This window comes from Squalius cephalus (genome assembly GCF_949319135.1).
Source record: "Squalius cephalus genome assembly, chromosome: 17".
NCBI classification, from domain to species: Eukaryota; Metazoa; Chordata; class Actinopteri; order Cypriniformes; family Leuciscidae; genus Squalius; species Squalius cephalus.
In genome coordinates, this window is record NC_137138.1 from 2,122,908 (window position 1) to 2,148,979 (window position 26,072).

Genomic DNA, 26,072 nt, shown 5'->3' on the forward strand with positions numbered 1-26,072 from the left:
CATAAATCAGGGTTTATACTAAGTAAAAAAGGACTGACATTTTTAAAATTATGGTTACGAGCGCCCACTGATGTTTTACAGAGTCTCACTCCAGCCAAAGTCCCAAAGTTGGCAACCCTGATGTGAAGTTCCTCATGAAAGTAACTGTGGATAAAAGGTCTTTAACCCAGAGATGCTTCAGAGTAAATGTCAGAAATGGCCTGGTGTACAAACTTCATAAAGAAGAGGTAGGCACATTTCACTGTGTGTTTACAGTACACTGTGGCTTACACACTGATTCTGCTCATTAATGAATCATTATTCACAGAACGAGTGTCAGACGTGCAGGTGAAGTGTTCAGAGACTAAGACTCGTGACCTTTGACCTTGACATTGTCAGCGTCATGCTGTAGTATTACGACACATACAGCAATACTGGTAATGCATTATTCAATAATGTAAACTGTATCACGTATGAAAATCATTCATACACGGTCATGGTGTACTGTAACCCTTCCTGACTGTCTTAGCTCTGAGTCTGACATAAAATATGTTTAAGAAGTGACTTAAGATAGTGAAGAAGAAGAACTTGCAGGTTTGATGACAGGAACTGCTGCTTTCTAAGAAAGAGAAAACACACACACACTTGTCAATATAATGTCAGAGTCATTCAGTTTTAACTTTATTTACTGTTTCCAGAGATCAACCTTCAGGGCACCATGATATTCAAGAAAAACTGTGATATGCGATAACTTGTTAAATAATGCGATATTTGATTTGCAATACGATAATCATAAGTAAATTACATTTAAATTAAACGGATAATTATATAACCAACATGCTGCAGGATTTACAGTCAATAGATCAATATTTCAATGTCATCTTGATATTGATACTGTTTTTCACCATTTGAAATTTGGTGTTTGGTAAAAAAAAAAACGTGCAAATGGATAGTCAAAGTGTTATCATACACACACACACACACACACACACACACACACACACACGCTAACAGACCCCTTAAACCTACCTGTGGAAGACATGCCATCTTTAAGATGTGTGTGATCATCATTTGACAGTAAAAGAGCACACACACCTTATTCTAATATGGGCTGGTATTGGACTGGTAAAGAGTGTTGGTCGTGACAGGAGAGCCTCCACTGAAGGAGACAATATGATGAACACCAAGTCTAAGAATGTTCCAGGTCTGGTTGAAATCCCATCATTGGTCTATAGAAACATTCTGGGAGTCGAGACTATAGAGGAGGAATGATGTCCTCCCTTCACCGTCACTCTATAATCACTCTGTGCGCAACGATAATCATTGCTTGTCAATAAACATCGCTCAGTCTACCTTTTGTGATTGTATTTTTTTTGTGCTTTTTTTTGTGCAAAACATACAGAGATGACATGTTTATGACATACAACTTTGTATACAATATACAAAATTTATTAACAATATGTTCAATGTCATCAGAATACAAATGAGGAAAGAAGAGTTAACAATGAGCTGAAAAATATGATAGAGAAAAAGAACGAGGACAAGATATTAATCTTTACATCAGTTACACTGGACAATTTTTGTCGTTGTGTTTAAAAAAGTTTCATAAGAAATGTTAATGCAGGGTCCAAAGATGAGAAGGCAAGTTTTAAAGTTGAGACACTCACACACGGATAATGCATATTTTATAAAAATATTAAAAGGAATGGAACTGAAAATATTAGTGCTCGCTCCTCTATAAGCGCAACATGTTTAATGTAATTGTTTTTTTGTTTTTTGTTTTTTGTTGCAAAAAGGTAATGAAGTTTCAACTGTAATAGTTCACATATTCAAAACGATGAATAGTTTATTGGCATTGAGTGACTACAGTAATCTACAGCAGTGTTGACAACAGTGGCTGAAATAAACCTCTACAAACACATCTGTCCTAATAGAGTGTATATCAGCTCTATAAGCTATAGCCAGTGCCTCCACAGTCCCGTCAGTAATGCTCAAGGTCCCATTATCAACACCAAAATACTCGTGTTCCTGTTTCCTGAATACAGGACAGTCTCTGACTCGATAAAGACACAACAATATTACAAATAACTCCTCTTCTGATTTCCATGCAAGCTCTGGTTAATATTTGTATATAAACTTAGTACTCTTCTAATCTACTTTGTGCACTTTAAAGCAAGTCTTTTTAGGGATAGTTCACCCGAAACTTGTCCACTGACTTCTAATGTATGGACAAAAAATATTGTCTTTTATGTTCTACAGAAGAAAGGAAGTTATCCAGCTTTTGATCGACATGAGGGCATATTTACATTATCAATTTTCATTTTTGAGTGAACCATCTTTTTAATACATTTACATTTAATCATTTAGCAGACTTACAAATGAGGAGAACAATAGAAGTTAAACTGACAATATTCAAGTGCTGTGAATAATAGCGTGAATAGTAGTTATTTGGTAAAAGAGTATAATGTACATGCATTAGGAACACAAGCAAGACTATGACATTAAACTACTTGATGTTGTTGATCTATCAGTCTATCGGGGGAATTAATGAGAATAAACTGCTTTATACAAGCCTCCTCTCCATCGTATGACACAGATCGTCAGCAGAAGCATCAACGGCACATCAGTACATCTTTAATAAAACTCTGTTTACCGTATGTGTTTAATGGACCGCAAACAGAGCAATTGAGTTTTGAGTTTTATGAGTCAAGAGTTATCTCTAATAAACCTAAATATCATAGAAAGGAAGGGTGTGTGCAGTGAGAAGAATGACATTAGGCGTTTCCATCACAGATTTGAGCAAAACTTTTGCGATTTTTAAAAATGTCGACAAAAAACTATTGCGAAATAACGGCGTTTCCATTAACCGATGCTATGCGACTAAAACTTCATTTTTCCACTCGCGATAAGTAAAATCTCTCCAAAAACCATGGCAATGGACGTTGGTAGGATTATGTACTATATCCCGGCCACTGCACTGGCCATTATTATTAATCGCAGGAGATGTGTGTGTGTTTTCAAAGCATTAATGGTAAGGAACGGCCCTTATTATACGTGTGAGCGGCACATATGAGTTTCTGGGTGTTTCTCCCTCAGATCTGCTTCGAGGTCTTGATCGTGGCATTTATTTGAGGTTTAGAATCCATTATTCCTGTAATTATTTTGTCTTATATGAATTTCATAAAGAGCTCAGTCTCGTCTTCAGTCCAAACACACAGTGTCATCTACGTCAGCTGACCTGTAAATGCGCAAAAACTGTTTCCATTGAAGTTTGGCAAAATATTTCTTTTTTGAATTGCCTGAAAAACCTCCTCATGCGAGCGGAGAAACTTTTTTGCGATAAATGGGAGTGTTTTTGTTGACATGTTTCCATTGGGCGTATTTTCAATTCGCAATTGCAATTTGAAGGGTAATGGAAACACGGCCATTGACTTCATTTATTGAGTGCAGATGTTTAGACTGAACAGCAGGCGGTCTGTGAATGAGACGCAGGCTTTTGCATTGAAACACAGCAGGCAAACTCTGCTCTACTGTCTCGAGAGTGTTCGTCCCAGCTGTGTGTCGAACACTGATCTGTGTCAGTTCTACAACAGCAATTCATTAACCCTCCAACATCAGGCCTCAAGAACACGTACAATACACAGTCAGCCAGTGGGTTCAGAAACAAGAGACAAAAAAAAACACCTACACTGTTGTGAACTCCGAAAATATCATCTATAACGATCATGATTAGAAAGGGGAGAATGAGAAAAGTGTAAGTCAGAAGCACCACGAACAAACTTCCCAGAATTTTTTTGCGCTTTAGAGGAGTAAGTGATATTGCGCGTGAAAGACCGCGACAAGTGCCAACAAAACACAGAATGATTATCGGGTAGGGGATTAAACAGATGATCGGTATGGTCAGAGAGCTAAAGTCTGTGACTGTTAAGATCAGAGGAACAAGCCAGATGATCACAGAAACGCCACAGCAGACTTTTAGTGAATGAGATCTGTACCAGATAGGAGGAGAAACCTGAAGATATCGTTCAAAAGCAACACATGCCATAAAATACAGACCCACAATCAAACTATACATATATGCAGTAATCCCCTGCCCTGTGAATATTATTATTAATATACAAATGATCTGAATGAGATCTGAAAGAATCAAATTAAAAACAAACACTGGAGTGGAGCGATCAGATTTGATAAGACCACACAACTCTAACAGAGTTAAGATCGTGACTAGAATCTCAGTGCCTGAAAAGATCATGATAAATATTATTGTTGAAAGCTCATGGTTCATGTCAAACTCATCAATCTGATGGGTCCATTCATCTTCATAATTTACTCCACTTGATCCGTCGATGCTGGCCATTGTTTCATGAAATCTTGACAGGCAACACTAAATAACAAACCAGTCATTAGTTTTAAAAAATGCATTTACTATTTACTAATTTATTAAAAATATGCCATAACTTTTCTGTGTGACTGTTGAAATAAAGTTTCCTCAGTTTGTTTTAGAGGAGGTGTGTGTAATGTTAGAAAGCTTGAAATACGTGAAATGTAAGATTAAAGTTTGGAAATCCTGAGAATATTCTGAATGCTGTTGTTCTGAATATTCAGTCCAGCACAGCTGCAAGTGTACAATGGTTTATTAAACTAAAAGTGAATCTTGAAGAACTTACGTTACTGACAGGAGTGTGTGTTTCGTCTGCAGGTCAAAGCAGAAGTTTGTGGAGCAACACACAGACGGACAGATGTTTCACAAGTTTCCACTGCTCTTCATTCACTGTAAAAACACACATCTTAAAGCTTGTGGATCTAATGTAGGAAATGCCTGAGATTACAGACAAACTATTTGATCCAACGTGTGAAACTGTAATTACCTTAAAGACTCAATTAACTAACAATGGTAGTTTGAAAAACCAGTCTAACTTTCACAAATGTTTCGGCTCAACTACGACGACTGAATCTGAAAACGCTTTATATCTGATTCTTACATTTTTAAAGTTCACTCAGTGTTTATTCATATCCTCAGTAGAATCAGAAACCCATGAATGATCACGAGAGAAAGTGGTTCCGACAGGACCTTAAAGAAAACTTCCAAACCAATTCCATCTACATTTTCTTCTACGCATGATCTTACCGGGAATCAGACGGAAGACTGAAGACGCTGCTCATCAGGAGATGCTGGTGTTTATGAGCTGCTCACGTTCTTTTATAGCCTGAATTAACTCCAGAAACACCAAACACAGATGCATTAAACATCATTTGCAGTTAATGAACATGCAACCGCATCAGCAATCATCCAAACTCCACAATATAAAACTATTTAAAGCCACAAGTGTTATAGAAAGGAAAATGTGAATAGCCAGAAATATAGTGATATAATACTCAGATTTTGTCATACTGTAAGTTTATCAAATTATGATTAAGCAGTAAGGGCTAAATAAAAATGTCATGAGGTTGAAGGACAGGGTAAGGTGACAAGACAACGCAAGCACACAGCCCAAACAAATGGCCATGTCAAGTCAAGTCAAGTCAAGTTTATTTATATAGTGCTTTTCACAACATAGGTTGTATCAAAGCAGCTTCACAGTAATAAATTAAAACAATACATCAATGTTTGTTTCTAGTGGAACGTCTACGTTTGGTAATGCTGATCAATAGTATCGTTGATTGATTAATTAAATTAAATATCCCCAAATATCCCCAACTGAGCAAGCCAAAGGCAACAGTGGCAAGGAACCGAAAAACTCCATCAGGAGACCTAATGGAGAAAAAAAAACCTTGGGAGAACCCGGGCTCAGTCGGGGGCCAGTTCTCCTCTGGCGTTTATGAACTAGAGACCGGATTTAACTGTAAGATTAAAAATATTACATGAATGCCTGGCTGAAGAGATGCGTCTTTAATCTAGTTTTAAACTGGGAGAGCGAGTCTGAGCAACGAACAGTATCAGGAAGGCTATTCCAGAGTTTTGGTGCTAAATGTGAAAATGCTCTCCCTCCTTTGGTGGATCTGGATATCCTAGGAATGACCAAAAGCCTCGAATTTAGTGACCTTAAAGAGCGCGATGGATTATAGGGCAATAGAAGATCCGTTAAATAGACTGGAGCTAAGCCGTTTAGGGCTTTATAAGTCAGTAGCAATAACTTGTAATTAATACGGAACTTTATAGGTAACCAATGTAGAGACGACAGAGTTGGTGTTATATGATCATATTTTCTTGATCTAGTAAGAACTCTAGCGGCGGCATTTTGGACTAACTGTAGCTTGTTTATTGAGGATGCAGGACAACCGGCTAATAAAGCATTACAGTAATCTAGTCTCGAGGTCATGAATGCATGAACTAACTTTTCTGCATTAGAAACAGATATTACGTAGCTTAGCAATGTTTCTAAGGTGGAAAAAGGCTGTTCTTGTAACATATGAAATATGATTTTCAAAAGACAGGTTGCAGTCTAATATAACACCCAGGTCTTTTACTGTGTAGAGGATGAAGTAACAGGACATCCTACTATGTTAAAGTTGTATTGTGAGAGGTTTTGTGGGTGGTTTTTTGAACCGATGATTAGTACCTCTGTCTTGTCTGGATTTAATAAAAAATAAAAAAAAAATAAAAAAGTGCTTAGGGACCGTTCGGTATTTATGGAAGGGGCCACCGGAGGAAAATAGGGGAGGGTCATGTCTTTTTATTCTTTGTTGAGGGGAGGGTCATCCAACTTTTTTTTAGTCTAGGGGGAGGGTCACCCAACTTTTATATTCATTAAAACAGCAACATTTCAAAGTGGCTTGTTTGGTGCTATTTTTTTCCATTTAGCTCCATGTTGATCTCGCGTTATCAGCCGCCCTTCGTTATCAGATGGGTCTGACCCAACAAAAATCCAGTTTGGCGCTGTTTGACAGTGCGCGCGCACTTCAGTTCGCGCTTAGAAAAAGTGCATCATGTCAGAACAGAACGCCAATGAAATGTTTACCCGGCAAAGACTTAAAACACGAGCAAATAATGAACTGTTGTTAAGTGCACAGTGTCCTGTGAGTGTAACTCTACCGCTGCATTAACATGTGATGTGAACGTACGTCGAGTTTAACAGTATTGGGACTGAGGCGCCAGAACTGCTGATAGAATGTGCGCTGTAGGGCGATACTGCATATTTTAGTTTCCATTCTTATTTTGTTTCCACGATGTGTAAAATGTAGGGCTACCACCAGCCGCTGCGCTACCATTGGGCATTTAGTTCCGGGCCCACCCATTTTCTACTATGGTTTTGTAATTTCTTCATTCGGATCTATTTGCGATGATCGATCCAAATTCTAAACAAACAGTTTACATGCTTCGTCCTTGTTACATTATTCATTAAGATAATAATTAATAAATGCACGCATAATTATCAGTGAACTTGATAAATGTTGCAGATATGTTTTACATGCATGCACAAACAAATGCCTTTCAACTTGTGTGTGCAAAATTCAGAATAAAATGAATGTGCAGCAATTAGAGTCTGTAGGCCTACTGTGTTGTTACCATTAAATAAGCTCATTTAGTTTCATTTTTGTTAAAATATAATAATGTTATTTTTTCATCTATATTGATTATGAAAAGTGAACCGCACACACGAGTATACGCAATATCGAGAGACATGGAGCGGGTCAGACATGATTTTGACCACTTAATTAAGTTTTGTTTTGCTGAAAACGATTTTTTTAAGTGAATTTCGTTTTGTATAAATTGTATCTTAATTAAAAAAAATAATAATTATCAACCAATTGCCAAATACCAAATATAGCAGACAACACAATCATAGAGGCGCCCGCGTGGTCACTTGCACTGCTCATAAACAGGAGGAGCGCATCTCATCCTAACTTAACGAAACTCAGCATATGCCTCACAGACATGAAATATATCTTAAGAAAGCTTGAAATGTCTTTTTAACAATTTAAAACGAAAATAAATAATGATGTGCATTTCTCTCGATAGGCGTGTTCACTAAGCTACTACGGAGATGGCGATCGTCAACTTCATCTTTATAGCTGTTGTTGCTGTTAATAAACTAAAAATAATAGGCTTATAATTTTATTAAACAATAAATTAAATTAAATTTTTATTGTATTAAAAAAGCAAAAAAAAAAAAATCCTGTTTATCAATTATGTATGTGTGTGTGTGTGTGTGTGTGTGTGTGTGTGTGTGTGTGTGTGTGTGTGTGTGTGGAAATAATTTGTCCGCAGCTGCTCAAAAAAGAAAAGAAAAAAAAAAGTCAAAAACCCCACTGTCAGTGTTTTGTAAGGAACAGGCAAATATGTTCAATATAGCAGGACACATTTTAATTGTTTACTAATAAAACAGTTATTTTTTATGTCAGTGTCGGCTAGACAGATGAAGTTGACGACTCGCGATCTTCGCAGCGCTACCACATCTTTAAATTACTATTAGTATTATTTAAGTTAACATAAAATACATAGACCTACACCACAAAAACTAGTTGAGGATAAATTCGTTAAAATTGGGCGATTCCAGTAAATGGAGGTGACATTTGCAGTCAAAACTTAAAATAAAAATTCTCAGAAAATGCATTTATTTGAAACGTCTGAAAGGAGTCAAGACATTAGAAAAATATCAGTCTACACATGCGTTTTATATTTAATATGAGGGAAATACACGTGACGTGACACAAAAAAATCTTTAACTTTTTAGGTGGCAAAATATTTTTTAGTAATTCTATAAATTACACTGTGCAAACCAAAATATATATACCCACCGGATGAATAAAGATCGGCCTCCACAGAACATAAAATATTATATTATTTTTATTTTATTTTTCGTGTTCGCATTTATGTGAAGAAGAAAAAAAAATGTTACGGGCGTGACAGTTTTCCATTACGAACATGACTGCTCTGAAGCGACTTTAAAATTTTCACAGAGACCTCAAACAGAAAGTACAAAGCCTTTCTTTAAAGTGAATTTCGTTTTTTTATTAATTTTATCTTAATTTTAATCAATGTTTCATCTGGATTTAATAAATAAGAAGTAGTCTAAATATAGTAGAAAATAGATAATCATGACACGGAGGCGCGGGCGAGTGAACTGGACTCTTGTCTCATAAATGAACCGTAACTCAGCGTAAGGTAGGCTATGCTACTTGCCTCACAGACATGAGAAATATATAGAAAGCTTGAAATGTCTACTTTTAAACAGAACAATTCATAACGAAAGAAAACAGACTGCTTTCTGCTTATGAAATGTGCATTTCTCTCTGGCGCGTCCTGAGAAGATCGCGACGCATCGTCAACTTCATCTTTGCAGTAGACACAGAAAACACTTGTTTATTAATAAACAATTAAAATGTCTCCTAGCTATATATGACATATTAATAATCATTACTTTTGCCGGTTCTTTGTGACAGCTTTTAGATGCTTTATTCGCAAGCCACCCACACGTTAAACGAGTCACACCGCATCAGCACCGAAAACATGATTTCTTTTTTCAAATCTAAAATCAAAAATCGTGATACGAACCGAATCGTAGGTTTGGTCTATCGTTACAGCCCTAGTAAGATGAGAAAGCAAGAGTTTATGGTTTAAAAAACAAACAAACAATGGCTATCTGAACACCTTTGCCAAGCGCAAACCAGTACTGAAGTAGGCTAATCAATAAATTATCGGGGAGGGTCATGCCTTTTTTCACAATCATTTTGGAGGGTCATAGAAAAAATTATTGCTGGCGAAGGGAGGGTCATGTCTTTTTTGACAACAGATCTCAAAACTCCTCCGGTGGCCCCTTAAATAAATAACGAACAGTCCCTTACACATACAGTGCGTGCAGAATTATTAGGCACGTTGATTTTCTGATCATATTTTATTTCCAGGAACATTTTGCCAATTCCAAACCATATTAATCTTAATAACTACTATTAATTTTGTATTTAATCATGTATAAGTGATATATAATTGTTCATGAAGGCTGGAAATGAAAAATGTCTTATTTTCAGGTGTGCAGAATTATTAGGCAAGTTTTCTTTTACAGATAAAATAAGCCAAAAAAGAGATTTAACAAAGACTGAAAAGTCTAAAATGATTCAATCCCCTATGAGAAGAATGCAATACTAATGCAATACTAGAGATTGCAGTTAAGGCATGACCATTGGACAGTGAAATGCTCATTGGGTCAGCAGGGTCAGACAAATACATGTGGTGAAGAAAACACACGTTAACTGCAAAATAATGAAGAATTATGGTGAAGAATTAAGTGTGAAACCATCAGGAACCCTTTAGTCTTCAGCGCCACCATTTTCCAGAACTGCAATCTACCTGGAGTCTCCAGAAGAGCAAGGTGTCAGGATCTCAGAGATGTGGGTTAGGTAAAGAATCCTAAAAAATAACCCCCTCTTAATAAGAATCACAAGCTGAAGTGTTGTGAAATACATGAAGACTGTTTTTTTGAAGGCTTTATAGACAGACAGATCAGTGGCGGCTCCAGAGATTTTCTGTTGCAGGTGCTATGGGGATGCTCAACACTTAAGAGAAGGTGCTTTGAATTTTGGGGCGTTTCATTATGCGTACATGCCCACATTAACTATACTCGTTCTGCGACTAAGTATATATGTTTACTGTATATGTAAAAGTATTCAACGCAAGGGCTATAGACAGGGACACAACTACCCAGTGTCAGAGGGGTATGCAGCAACAATTTTGGCAATCATCAATCTGGTGCACTTTGAGAGTTAAAAATTAAAAGCTCCAACCCATATTCAGTGTGCAAATTAAACAAAGAAAAATTCAAACCTCTTTTAGTTGGTGTCAGTCTACATTACACTACTACATAATAATAGTTAATTAATCCCATGATAGTAATAGCCATATATTGTAAAACAAATGCACTGAAAAATAAAGGAAACTTTCATAATTCATTTTGTACTAATTTCTACTTGAAAGAGTATATTTCTATACTTTACAGATGTGATTGGGCCAGCCCAGTGTCAATCAAGAAAAGAACCAATGGGCCGCTGATCTACGTGTTTCATGGGGTGTCAGGAAAAAACAACTAATGCTGACTTTTTTTAACCAATGCATTACACCGGCACAAACCCATGCGCCGCCAACCAAAACGAATTGGCCGCCGATGTACGAGTTTTGTGGGCCGTTAAGACAAAAAAAAAAGTATGAGATGTATCGGCCCAAAAAGCACGTCGGCCCACCGGGAATCTCCCGGTAGTCCCGATAGCCAGTAACCTACATGCCTGGACGTCACACTTTAAATCCTACCTGTTGCCTTTCACCATCCACTAACTTATAGTAGCTGCTGTCGCATCAATTGACATGCCATTCCTTTTCCCTCTTTCTCTTTTTAGTCCCCGACAGTGTTTTTTGCTTTATCCATCTTTTTCGACGACAACTCACTACGTTACTCGTTCCTGCTCGCTCAGTGCTCACGGCGACCGCGCCCGCCCCCGCGTCCGCTCGCGATTTTTAAATTATTTAATTCCTATTTTTAACAACATGAAAGAGACTAAGACTATTTAAACATGACATTAAAATATAAATATAAAAAAAATTACAGACATTTCTTGGGGGTGCTGGGCAGGTGCTATGGCTATTATAGGGGGAGCTACAGCACCACCTAGCTCCTCCCTGGCGCCGCCACTGAGACAGATTGAGAGTGACTCTTGAAGGACCAGCACCATATCCTCTTCTATCACTATTTGAAGAATTCATCTTCTAGAATACGTTTTAATAAGTTTTGGGAGTTCATTTTTAGTCCATCTCTGCAAAACGGACTTCAGGGTAGGAGATGGACTAAAAATAAACTCCCAAAACTTATTAAAACGTATTCTAGAAGATGAATTCTTCAAATAGTGATAGAAGAGGATATGGTGCTGGTCCTTCAAGAGTCACTCTCAATCTGTCTATAAAGCCTATAAAAACAGTCTTCATGTATTTCACAACACTTCAGCTTGTGATTCTTATTAAGAGGGGGTCATTTTTTAGGATTCTTTACCTAACCTAAGTCTCTGAGATCCTGATATCTTGCTCTTCTGGAGACTCCAGGTAGGTTGCAGTTCTGGAAAATGATGGCACTGAAGACTAAAGGGTTCCTGATGGTTTCACACTTAATTCTTCATTATTTTGCAGTTAACATGTGTTTTTTCCTTCTCCACCTGTGTTTGTCTGACCCTGCTGACCCAATGAGCATTTCACTGTCCAATGGTCATGCCTTAACTGCAATCTCTAGTATTGCATTAGTATTGCATTCTTCTCATAGGGGATTTAATCATTTTTGACTTTTTAGTCTTTGTTAAATCTCTTTTTTGGCTTATTTTATCTGTAAAAGAAAACTTGCCTAATAATTCTGCACACCTGAAAATAAGACATTTTCATTTCCAGCCTTCATGAACAATTATATATCACTTATACATGATTAAATACAAAATTAATAGTAGTTATTAAGATTAATATGGTTTGGAATTGGCAAAATGTTCCTGGGAATAAAATATGATCAGAAAAAGAACTTGCCTAATAATTCTGCACGGCCTGTAAAACATGAGTCTGTCATGATCCTGCCTCAAGACAAGAGAAGATCTGGGACACAAAGGCAGAATCATGACAAAAAACATCAGTAAAGACAAAATATTTTAACAACTTTTACTACTGAAAACAAAATCACTACATGTTTATTTGCAGTTTCATTCCAGACACTGACGTTTGTGAATCACAGCATCAGTCCATCAGTAAACGTTGAGTTAGTTTGATTCTGCACTACGCTTTAATAATGTTCCACTATTGTGTGTGATGTAGTGATACATGTAAAGTATACTAACTGTATCCAAACGAGACATGGGCATTTCTGTTAAATATTTACAAAACGTGCGTTCCAAATGTTAAATGAAATATTGATGAAAAGCTAATTCATGTTCAAATATTGTGAACACTAGACTTTTCCACAGTACAGTACACACGAGGAACAATCAAACAGCATCTCAGCTTATGGTGAATAATGACAGTAAAGAACACTTTCATTAACATGTGGATAGTGAACACAAAAGTGATGTTATGTATATATTTCACATATGATGAAATATGATTATATACTAGCTAAAATGATCAACAATACAGTTTTTGTGCATTCTTTAACCTTTAAGTCATGAAGGATGTAACTTGAAGCACTTCTACTGAGTATCATAATTGATTTTCTTCCATTAGAAAACTGTTCCCTATTGAGTGGATGTGATTTTTTTCCTCAATTTTCAAAAGCTTGTCATTAAGAGATTCAGTATGATTGCACATTTCCTCATTTCCCATCAGCATTAATTCATTATGAATGTAATGAATGAATAGCACTAATGTTAACTGTTTCCTACTGAAAGTATCTGCACAATATACTGGACTATCTGTGAGTTGAATATGCTTATGTGGACTTAAATCCCGACTAGCATGAATTTAGATTTTGAAACAGATTTTGGTGAACAAAAGTGAGGTGACGGCAGCACTCGGGTCGCAGAAGTCTCTTCTCCAACTGAAAATCACACGCCTGTCCTCAGTTATCATGCCAATTAAGGACATGAATGTGTAACAAATTAGCTCAAGGGGAAATATTAATAATAGCCTATGCCGTGCATTTTCAGAAGTGCTGGGTACAGAGACGCATTCATTTCTTCTCTTTCGCACAGGTCATGTTTTGAAAGATGATAGATAAAGATAAAAATGTATACAAAAATGTGATGTCCGACTCGTTTTCTGAAGAAGAAAGCCTCAAGTTTTCAAAAAGCATTAGACATATGACCCACTATTCTGCTTCATAAGTACCATGTTGACAATATGACATGACGTGTTTTAATGTATCTAAATGTAGCAGAGCGGGCGTGGGTTGACTCAAATTCATATAATTTCCGACTACGCCACCTGGGGAATTTCACCCCAAGAATTTAACACAACCTCTTAACACTGGCACACACAGGTTCTAATCACTGTTGGAATCAGAGACATAGGTAATGAAAAAGATTTATTAATTATTAAAAGACATAATGGTTATAAAAAGCATTGACCAGCAATCACTCTCATCTATTTGTTTACTTCTATCGTTGGCAGCAGAGGAACCTGGGCTTACCCACAGGGGCAGTCTCAAGATATCACCCTTATGAAAATTACTCTATTCACAGTGCACACACTCAACGACTCATGTCAGAGAAGACCACGACACACAGTGAGGATGTCACCACCTAAATGGTCACTCGTCTGCCCCCGGGTGCCCAGGCCCTGCCAACAAACAAAAGAAAAAAATACATTATCAAGCAGTGATATGCAAAAAGAACAAAATTATATAACCATAAGTCACTAATACTGTCAAGTTTTGATCTATTTTTTTGTGCAATTCCCCACTTGAAAAGGACAGTCCCTCCACATGAAGATCTTAACTGGATTTCACTCAATAAACAGCCATGGAATCAGTTGTTTGTCTTTTATTTACCATGCTTTGGTTGGCACTAAACAGGTGAAAAACCTCAAAAGAGAGATGACAAATACAAGATTATTATTTGAGTTGACAGCCAAATTAAATAAACAAAATTATTCACATTCACCTCAGATAAACACATTACTGCTATTACAAGGTTTCCATTTTTATTCTAATCAGTAGTTTTAAGTAAAAGTAAGTAAAGTAAAAGTCCTAACAAAGTCAACAAGAGTTAAGAGTCTGTTTTCCATAGTATCATTTGCACTGCACTGCTTAAGTCAGTTGGGCCAAACATGGCCAATATGGTGCTTACCGGCTGTCCATCACTGTTTTGTGGAGGTCTTGGTTTTACACAGTCACCTTGATTACAAAGAAAGTTTCCTTGGTCTAGTGGTGCTACAAATGCTCCTTTCACTGTGGTTTAAAGACAATAACAGAGCCAGGTACTGGCACGCTCAGATTGCCTCAGATTTGTTCCACCTGGTTCTCCACTGATTGAAGGAGGAGGAGTTTCACCACTGAGGAGCTCCCAGGCAGTTTGTCAGCACACCTCCCACTCGATCTTCCCACGGGAACCGATGGAAAGATCGTAAATCAGCACCTGCTTACTGCCGGTCAGCTCCGAGTTTGGTCCTCAACTGGTAGCAAGACAACCAGGCGTCGAACATCTCTGTGCAGGACCGTGGTTTGGGTAGCATCTTTCAGGACTTTGGCCGATTGCCGGTTTAGTGCGGGTTTTGTGACAGGAAGGCAGGAGCTTTGGACCACTTTGACGTTCACGTCTCGAACAATGCCCTTAGCATCTGGATTGACGCTCACCACCCGTCCTAGCTTAAACTGGCCCCTCACTGCATTTTGGTCGCACAACCAGACAATATCTCCAACAGCAACGTTGCGATGCAAAGTGTGCCATTTACTTCTCAGAAATAAGTTTGGGCCGGCAAGCTGGCTCCAAAACCTCCAGAACTTGTTGACCTGGTTCTGCATCTCTCTGAGTCTCTTGTAAGGGCAGTTCGCAAAGTCAAATGTTCTGATCTCACCGCTTGGAGAGGCTCGGCCCAGGAGAAGTGTGTTGGGTGACACATACTGCACGCTTTCCTCATGGCTCTGCACCCTGGCATCTATTGGGCATTCGTTGGCAAGGTTTGCAGCAAGTTGTAGTGTTGTCTGAAACTCGCTGTAGCTGAGGCCAGTGTTGTTGCCCAGGCTCTGCAGTGCTTTCTTGAGAATGCGGACAGCGGCTTCAGCAGCCCCATTGCGGTGAGGTGAGTCAGCAGGGTGAATTGTCCACTCCCATTTGGTACCTTTTTGAGCCGACATCTCTTCTATTGAAGTTCTATTCTGAGAATCCAGGAACTGGTACAGCTCTCTTAGGACAGGTTTGGCGCCGATGAAGTTTGTCCTCGGGTCGGACCAGATCTTTCTTGGGTGCCCTCTAATTGCAGTAAAGCGTTGGTAAGCCATCAAGAAGCTCTCTGTCGACATTGTGTTGACCAGGTCTGCATGAATTGCCCTGCTGGCCATACAGCTGAAGACGACACCCCACACTTTCATTGAGACCCGTTTCTTGATGTCATCTTTGACAAGGTACGGTCCGAAGAGGTCGACTGTAGTGAACTCGAACGGGGCTGCAGGTGTGGCTCTTTCAGAAGGTAGGTCAGCCATTACCTGTTTGCACCTTCTTGCTCTTGACTTTTTGCAGAAAAGGCAGTTCTCCACTACTTTTTGGGCAATTTTTCTCCCTTGGATGACCCAGGCTTTCCTCCTCATTTTCAGCAGGGTTGCAGCCACACCTTCATGACCCTCATCGTGCGCCTCCCGTGCCAATAAAGTAGAGACCCATGCATTGAAAGGCAGAAGGGGAACTGCAGCGCCATCCTCCCTGAAGCCATGGATTCTCCCACCGCAGACTAGTAACCCAGATTCTGGCTCTCTGTACACAACCAAGCGGTCCATAGTGGTAACTGGGAACGTCACCCCCTCTTGAGCAGCAAGATAGATGTCTCTTATTGCCTCTTGACGTTCTGTAGCGGTGATAACTCCTTTTGTGGGAATTGCCTCCCACTTTGGGGTCTCGATGGACTTTATTGCAGATGTAAACTTTTTGGCGGCTCTCCAGATAAAAGCAACAGTCTTGATTAGACACTTTAGGCTACTAAAGCGCCTCTCATCCACCAAGTTTAGGACAGCTGCACCAGCAGGAAGTCGTCCCACAAGACTTGGAAGACTTCTTTTCGCTTGGGCTCTGGTGAGTGCTGCCACGAATGACTTCTTTTGCATATTGTTAATGCTTTCTCGAGCTGTCACAGACACAACTTTTGACGACATAATTGGCCACTCGCTCTCTGGAAGATGTAGAAACTCTGGCCCTTGCTGCCACTCTGAATGGGCATCAAGTTCCTTTGGCCCAGCTCCACGAGTGATAATGTCGGCTATGTTGAGTGGTCCAGGGATCCACCACCAGTCCTGTAGCCGTGTGCTCTCCTGGATCTCTCCAATTCTATTAGCGAAGAAAGTCTGAAATCCATAGCTTTCACGCTGGATAGCTCCAAGAACAGTCTGACTGTCTAACAAATGGTACCACCTTTTTATCTGGATCTGGGTATGCTGTTCAAAGTACTTTTTCAGGCGGCTTGCAAAGACTGCACCGCAAAGTTCTGCTTTGACCGCATCCCCCTTCTGGTCTAGAGGTGTCAGCTTTGCTTTTGACTCCACTAGTCGAATTGTTAATTGTTTGTTGCAGTTCCACCGCAGGTAGAGGACAGCACCATAGGAGCTTTCACTGCCATCTGAAAAAGTGACAGCGACTGGTTCAGTTGTTGCCTTTGGTGGAGTAATGGCTCTTGGGAACCTTACTTTGCTTAGCTGGACGTACTCCTCAAAAATTCCAATTGCATCTTTGCGGAGCTCATCCGACAGAGGAAGGTCCCATGTGTCCTTGACCATGCTGCACTTTGGTTTTGCCTCTTGGAATGCCTTTCGGACCAAGATAGCCCCTTTTTGCTATGATGGCGTTGTCAGGCCAACTGGATCGTATAAACCAGCAACTTGACTCAGCAGTTCACGTCTTGTCAGCGGGTCTGGTGTCTGTGCTCGTACTTCTTCTAGCAGCAAGTCTTGCCCAAGTCTCATCTTTTTCTTCCGCCTGGAGAAGTTGACCCTTACCATGACATGCAACATGTCTTCATCCACAATGTAGCCGAGACCGAGCGCCTTGTTGTCTTCCTCCTTAAGCTGGTTCGGCAGGACAACAATATTTGGTGATGCCTTTTCTCTTTCTCCTTTACCTTGGCCTGAGAAGACCCAAGGCTTCAGTGCAAACCCTCCTGCTTTTAGAATCAGCTCCACATTTTTTGTGATGACTTTAAGTGTTTCACGGCAGTTGTGGGATGTCAAGATGTCATCGACGTAGCTGTGCTCATGTAATACTTGGCATTCATCTGTGAGGTGGCTGAATTGAGGCAGGTTAGCCGTCTCCCTCATGGCAAGTTGTGCTATGCAACCTGCTGGCTTGTCCCCGATATTCACTCTGGTTATGGCGTATTGTTCTAGTTCATCTCCCTCTGAATCACGCCACAAGAACCGGTGTAGATGGACTTCCCTCTCCTCGAGCCACACAGAATTGTACATTTTTCTAATGTCTCCTAGAGCGGCGAAGGAGCCTTGGCGGAACTTGAGGAGGACAGCTCGAATCGGGTTGAGAACGTCAGGGCCTTTCATCAGAAGGTCATTGAGACTTTGGCCTTTGTACTTCTGACTGCTGTTCCAGACAAGTCTTACTGGAGTTGTAACAGAGTGGGGGTTGGGTGCGATAAGATGACTAATATACCAGACAGGTCCATTCCAGTTGGTTAGATCCTCTTTGGTCAGTTTTTTTGCAGCCCGACGGTCAACCATTTCGTGGACTTGAGCGCTATAGGCTTTTTTCCACTGTGGTTCTTTGGCGAGCTGTTTCTCTGTTCTAAGGAAGGTTGCTTCCACTGCTTTTCTGTTGTTTGGCAATGTAGATGGGTCCATGAGCCATGGATATCTTGCATGCCAGTGTGGACTATCACTGTGGTCATCAGCACCAACATAAGTCAGGCCACCCTTTACAACTTCCAGCTCCCTTTCTTCAGCCAGAGTCATTTCTTTGCCACCAGGTTGACAACTGCCGCAGCGACATCCTCCACATTTTGGGGTGCAGGGGGCGCCAATGCTATCCCATCTCCACCACTCAATAAAATCCCGAGTGGTAACAGCAGAACAAGAAGACTTGATGGTAGGTTTGGCGCAGATATGTTCTTCATACATCAATGCTGCTGTTCTCATGGACCTGGCGAAGTGCGCTCTGGACTGGTGTGCTGTAACTGTAGCCTCTTCAAACAGACCAGGGTGTGTCCCTGCAATTGTCTTACCCAATGGCCCATCCCATAGTACAAGGTCCCCAACGGTGCGTATTTTCTGTGGGACCAGTCGCCCTTCCTTATGGCTTATCAAAAGCTGTATCTGTCTTGGTCTCACCAGTTCATTTTGGGGGACATCTGGAAAGAACTTTTGGAGTCTTTTGGCCGTCACATGTTTGTGGATCCTTGCAATGCTGTCCAAACCATAACAGAGGACTTGGTGGGATCTGAAGTTGCCTTGCTCTGTGCGGACATGGATCTTTAGGAGGTACAGTTTTGTGGTAACTTGAACTTTCATTCCTCCCACACCGTGGACAACAAGGGTTATGGCTTCACTTCTAAGGTTCAAACGATCAGCTGCATCATGAGTTATATAGTTTGTATCCGATGCCAGGTCGATCAAAGTCCCAACTTTTTGTCCTGCATTGGCCGTGACCTCTAAGAGCATCATGATGACTGGCCACTCCACTATTCCATTCTCTGCTAGAAGGCTGGGTTGGTTGGACACAAGAGAGGTTCTAGCTATAGTGTTGCAAAAGGCATTGCGACACTTCTCTGCAAGTTCAGGTGAAAGACTTTTAATGAACTCTTCTTGGGCTTGGGTGTAACGCTCTCTTGTGTCACCTCCCACTTTGCTGTTATTGTTGGACCTCTGGACGACATTCCCTTTGGACGTATCAGCTCTCGGGCAAAGGTAATAGTGGTGTTCTGCAGCACGCTGTTCTATGCAGTCTGGCCTCCTGCACAGAAACTCTGATTTACAGTAGTCACCTTCATTGTGAATCTCCAGGCATTTCTTGCAGGCTCCCAGCTTCCTGACAGCATCTCTTTTCTCTGCTAGCTTAAGCGTGCGAAACTTTTGGCAGAAGTATAGCCTTTTCTTATGCTTGCCATCCCCGCAGACTACACATCCTTGAGCCTGGTTGCTTAGTTGGGTGGAGGTTCTGGTTCGAGCTTGCCGAGGTTCAGATTTTGGTTTTGGTTCCTCCTCTCTCAGTTGGTCCAGCTTCTCATAGATGGCTTCTTGACCTTGAAGAAACTTGAGGAGGTAGTCAAATCGCTTGTCTTCTTCAGCTTCATCACCTTTGCCAGCTACATGAAGAAGCCATTCTTTCTTCAGGCCATCAGGAAGTTTACTCTCTATTGTTTTTGTTACAAGAGGGTTCTTTATAGCACCAGTCTTGCCAAGCTCGTTCAGATCGACCAGGGCTTTCCCTACAGATTGGATGAGCTCAACAATCCTCCTGGGCTGGTTACCTTTAACTGCTTGGAGTCTTTGGAGCTCTTCTACTATCTCAAGGGCTATAGTCGTCTTATTTCCAAAGCGGTTCTCCAAGACCCGGAAAACCTCCTCAGCAGTTGTGTAAGTTGTAAGGCGGAGGTCTCGTATTGTCTTCTCATCCACACTGTCGAGAAGTTGGAACTTTTTAACCTCTTTGGATCCAGTAGGTTCTCCCTGCATCTGGAGCGCTTCCCAATCTTTTTTCCACCGCTTTTTTCCACGACTCTGGAACTGTTGTTGCTCTGCTGGGGGGGCCCAGCACTTCCAATGTTTATGCACCTCCTTCGCAGCCTTCACAAGTTTCTCTAGTTGTCCGATCATGAAGAGATATGCATCTGGGTTTTTACTTGGGTCCACAGTTCCCACGTTTTTTGCTTGCGACTCTGCTGTTGTAATTGCTTGTGTCAGTTCATATTCCCCGAAATTGGCCCACAATGTCTTTTGTATGAGGTCCTTTAGCTCTTGCAGTTTTCTCTCACACTCATTGGCTGTTTTGACCAAGTCAGACTTTTGCTGCTCGCTCAACTCCTCTGCATCAGAGTTTTCTTCAATACATTGCCCCTCTACATCATCATTGGCTTCAAGGACTTTGCCAGCTTCTGCAGTGAGCTTCTTAAAAATGTCTCTGAGCTCCTCTTCTGACATCATTGTATGCATTCGTAGCACATTATTGGCCAGACGGGAAAACTGACGCTTCGCTGATGTCCTTGCGGTCTTTAGCTGCTCCAACAGTAATGAATCAGCCATTTCAATCACAACAGCAGGGCAGGAACAGTCTTTATTTGTCTCTATGGACACGTGTGGTCACTTTTCTGGTCCTTCTCCAGTCTTCAGTGACGGTTTTTCACTGTCAAGTTTTGATCTATTTTTTTGTGCAATTCCCCACTTGAAAAGGACAGTCCCTCCACATGAAGATCTTAACTGGATTTCACTCAATAAACAGCCATGGAATCAGTTGTTTGTCTTTTATTTACCATGCTTTGGTTGGCACTAAACAGGTGAAAAACCTCAAAAGAGAGATGACAAATACAAGATTATTATTTGAGTTGACAGCCAAATTAAATAAACAAAATTATTCACATTCACCTCAGATAAACACATTACTGCTATTACAAGGTTTCCATTTTTATTCTAATCAGTAGTTTTAAGTAAAAGTAAGTGAAGTAAAAGTCCTAACAAAGTCAACAAGAGTTAAGAGTCTGTTTTCCATAGTATCATTTGCACTGCACTGCTTAAGTCAGTTGGGCCAAACATGGCCAATATGGTGCTTACCGGCTGTCCTTCACTGTTTTGTGGAGGGCTTGGTTTTGCACAGTCACCTTGATTACAAAGAAAGTTTCCTTGGTCTAGTGGTGCTACAAATGCTCCTTTCACTGTGGTTTAAAGACAATAACAGAGCCAGGTACTGGCACGCTCAGATTACCTCAGATTTGTTCAACCTGGTTCTCCACTGATTGAAGGAGGAGGAGTTTCACCACTGAGGAGCTCCCAGGCAGTTTGTCAGCACAAATACAATAATCAAACCAAAATAAACATACAAATTCAAAAAGATAAATCAATTAAAGAAATAAACAGGAGACAACCAAAAAAACCTCAAAGCACATCACTGAGAACTGAATTTACTAGAAACAGTGCACTGGAACAGTTCACTCGAGACAGTTCACTCAAGACGATTCACTCGAGTCGGTTCACTCGCGACGGTTCACTCGAGACTATTCACTCGAGTCGGTTCACTCGAGACGATTCACTCGAGTCGGTTCACACGAGACGATTCACTCGAGTCGGTTCACACTATAACGGTTCACTCAAGACGATTCACTCGAGACGATTCACTCGAGACGATTCACTCGAGACGATTCACTCGAGACGATTCACTCGAGACGATTCACTCGAGACGATTCACTCGAGACGATTCACTCGAGACGATTCACTCGCGACGGTTCACTCAAGACGATTCACTCGAGTCGGTTCACTCGAGACGATTCACTCGAGACGATTCACTCGAGACGGTTCACTCGCGACGGTTCACTCGAGACAGAACACTCGGGTCGGTTCAAGTCAAGTCAAGTTTATTTATATAGCGCTTTTCACAACATAGGTTGTATCAAAGCAGCTTCACAGTAATAAATTAAAACAATACATCAATGTTTGTTTCTAGTGGAACGACTACGTTTGGTAATGCTGATCAATAGTATCGTTGATTGATTAATTAACTTAAATATCCCCAAATATCCCCAACTGAGCAAGCCAAAGGCAACAGTGGCAAGGAACCGAAAAACTCCATCAGGTGACCTAATGGAGAAAAAAAATCTTGGGAGAACCCAGGCTCAGTCGGGGGCCAGTTCTCCTCTGGCGTTTATGAACTAGAGGTCGGATTTAACTGTAAGATTAAAAATATTATATAAATGCCTGGCTGAAGAGATGCGTCTTTAATCTAGTTTTAAACTGGGAGAGCGAGTCTGAGCAACGAACAGTATCCGGAAGACTATTCCAGAGTTTTGGTGCTAAATGTGAAAATGCTCTCCCTCCTTTGGTGGATCTGGATATCCTAGGTATGACCAAAAGCCTCGAATTTAGTGACCTTAAAGAGCGCAATGAATTATAGGGCGATTGAATAGTTCACTCGAGTCGGTTCACTTGAAGGGTGATTCTTAGACTATGGGCACTTTTATGTACTTTGGTCATATTTTTAAAAATACATATAATTTTGGACAAAGTCCTCTTTCTTTTTCAAACTAACAATAAAACCTCTTTAAAAACTTTTTACTACCTTTCTATTATGATTTTTTCATACTTTTCAACCTCCTTATAGGTGTCAAAATCACTGTTTTATCCCTGTCGCACACCCAAACTTTTTAACTTCAACAATGAAAATACAGTTTAAAAGTATGACTTATCCGGTAACTATTAATATACCTAAATTAAGCACTAGTAAAATAATTAAAATACATTATAGTATTTAATGTGAGACCACCATCAATATTATTTTTTATACAAAATATAGCTGTCGCACAGTATTGGTGTCATTTCCACCACAACACTGTAATGTCCCTTTAAAAAGTTTGTGTGAAAGATTGTTTAGGTGGTTTCTATGGAAATGTTCAGAGACATCAGAGCACATGTTGGACATGGAGGCAATTTTAAATTTTCATCAAGAAAAATCAAGGTAAATATTGCTTGATCAGTTAATATATTTATTCTACGTCATTTCCAAACATGCTGTACCTTCAAGGGTGTTTTTAAAAAGTTAAAAATTTTAAGTTAAATAAGAGTATTTTGCATACATGAAATGCTAAGTATTAATTCAAAGCTAATCAGTGAAGCTATCTTCCATTTTTTCACAAGAAACTACAGAAATGTCATTTCCACCACACTGCCCTCTGTGGTGGAAATGACATTTGTGATTACAAAGTACAATTGATATGGATTGCAAGAGTAGATTGACTTTGTGAATTGAGTTTACTGAGTGTGATGAGTTTAAGAGTTTTCCAAATAAATATTTCTCTAAATATTACTGTTTCTCAACATTCACGTTAATTCATTGTCATTTCCACCACCCTGTCATTTCATCCACACACATTTTTTAAAAACATTTAAAAAGTTTTCATCACACATTAAAAATGTATCCACAATTTAAGAGATCATGCTCTACTTAATATAAAAATTCAAGGTATTTATTTTCTAATAAGCTCTTGCCCAAACCAATATTAAATTTCAGAGTGTGAAGTTCATCATTTGGTCCTTAGGGCAGTTAATTTATCTCATTGACAAATGTATAATTATTGTACACTGTGGAAAAACTGATAAAACTAGTTACAAAAATGATCTTAGACAATTCTTGAGTGACATAAGTTTTTCCGTTTTTAAATAACAGCTGTAGAGATGTGGTGGAAATGACATTTGTTCATTCCAGGTCGGAATTTTTTTTAAATATCAACAATTTCTCTTGTAATCTATCATACAGACCTTAAAACTAGACAAATTATGAGACTGTGTTACGTGACTTTTGAACAAGTTTTTTTTATTGAACTTCACAAGCCTAAAAGTGCCCCTAGTTGAAGAAACGCCCTGAAACAGAACAGCAGCCGATGAGGAGCAGAGCAAACAGCACTTAATGATGAAGCAACGGGCAGATCATTCTCATGCAGGACGCCGCCTAAAAACAAAACGGTGTTACACAGCGATTCCCTCTCCCTTGGCTTCACGCTCGAGCAGTATACTCACAACAAAACATGTTGTCCCGGCTCCCGGGATTACTATCCCCAAACTATGCGGTGGATGGAGCCAGATGTCTCTGACAAAGCTCGTTGGCAGAAAGCGCAGATAGATCTTACCAGTGGCGTTTTCTTGCGGAGGCCAAGGGAAGCCAGGCTTCCTCACTTTTTCAGAATATAATCGTCATTTAATAAACACTTTTGTTTTCACAGTTTACATAATCCTTCTGTCATCTCCTCATCGTCTCTCTTCATTCATTACTGAGCGTTTTATGATGTGTAAAACAGCGCCCCTATAAAAGTGACATGGTGAATGAGCGTTGAAAACATGGTACTGCACCCTGTGTCTGTGAGGAGGCCAGGCTGAGTTGGCATCCCTTGATAGAAAAAAAAAAAGAATGATTAACCAATCAGGTGACGCTATTGTCACGACACTGCTCCCCTGTGATTGGTCAGGACAGTGTCAAGGGAAGCCATGAACTTGTTGGCATCAGGCCAATCACATCACGTTATCATCGTCAATGAATGAATGAATGAAATAGCGGAAGATTTGTGGATTTGTGTTGACATCTTGTTTAGCTAGTTAGCTAAAATTATTAATTGTAATTATGGAGGGTGGAGATTTGGAGTATTTGATAAAAAAATTTTTTTTTACGTGATTAGTTCTTACTGTGTCTTGCGTGCTTTGATTAAGCAGCATGAGTGCACTTTGTTGTTTATTGTTGTGAATAACCGCTATTAATCCTCGCATGAGCGTCACACCGATTTAAGGGTGTAAAAGAAATGAAAAAGGTTATCTTCTTGTTGCTTACCGTCCGTTTCCTATCTATCTGCGAATGTTTTAATGAAAACACCATGAAAGATGTTTAAGAGGACTGACTGTGTGTGTGTGTGTGTGTGTGTGTGTGTGTGTGTGTGTGTGTGTGTGTGTGTGTGTGTGTGTGTGTGTGTGTGAGTGTGTGTGAGAGAGAGAGAGAGAGAGAGAGAGAGAGAGAGAGAGAGAGAGAGAGAGAGAGAGAGAGAGAGAGAGAGAGAGAGCGTCCGTGCTCAAAGTGTTGGATTGTAACAAGCGTAAGTCCCGGTAAGATGATGCTGGGCGCTCTAATAGTTCATCCAAATAGCAACATATAAATGGTAACGTATGATTTTCTGCCCCCACCCCTTAAAACACACAGCTTAGAGGTTGTGTCTTAATTGGCTTCCTCAGAAATTTTCCCCACGCCACGCCACTGGATCTTACACTGCGTTTAGCATACAGATTAGTCAGATTACCCGCTCAGCCAAAGCAATCCATAGAAACTTACAAAACACCGTCGCATACAAATTTCCCTTACCTGTCTCAAATGTCCACATTCAACTCTCCAGAAAGCACAAAGACCGGCAATCAGCACCGACAGTGGGTAAGCAGCTTCAGCGATCTTTTACGAGCCACACCTTCTTCTTCTTCTTCTTCTTCTTCTTCTTCTTCTTGTTGAATTTTTATTGGCGGTTGACAAACAACAAAATGGTGTATTTCTATGGAGGTAGATTTGTGTCTTTATTATTCAATCAAAAAAAAGGTTGCTTCAATCAAAAAATATATTTTCAATCAAAAAAACCCGTTTCAATCAAAGAAAAAAAGTGTTTGAATGCAAAAATATATTTGAGACTCAAAAAAATGCATTTGAACACTATTTTTTTTTGCTTGAAAATGTTTTTTTTGATAGAAGTGAAGGTTTTTTTGTTTGAAGCAACTTTTTTGATTGAAGTATTGTTGTTTTGTGTTTGGGCCATATTATGGGTAGGA

The 26,072-nt window shown here is 39.9% G+C and overlaps 1 long non-coding RNA gene across 1 annotated transcript; it reads right to left on the bottom strand.

The window, feature by feature from the left end:
• On the bottom strand, positions 1 to 25,770 carry LOC307145157. The gene is made up of 5 exons (XR_013818912.1): positions 25,621 to 25,770; positions 5,108 to 5,195; positions 4,647 to 4,750; positions 785 to 4,363; positions 1 to 730 (listed from the first exon to the last, which is right to left on the bottom strand). It is a non-coding gene; the product is annotated as an uncharacterized lncRNA (long non-coding RNA).
• Positions 25,771 to 26,072: the final 302 nt, after the last annotated feature.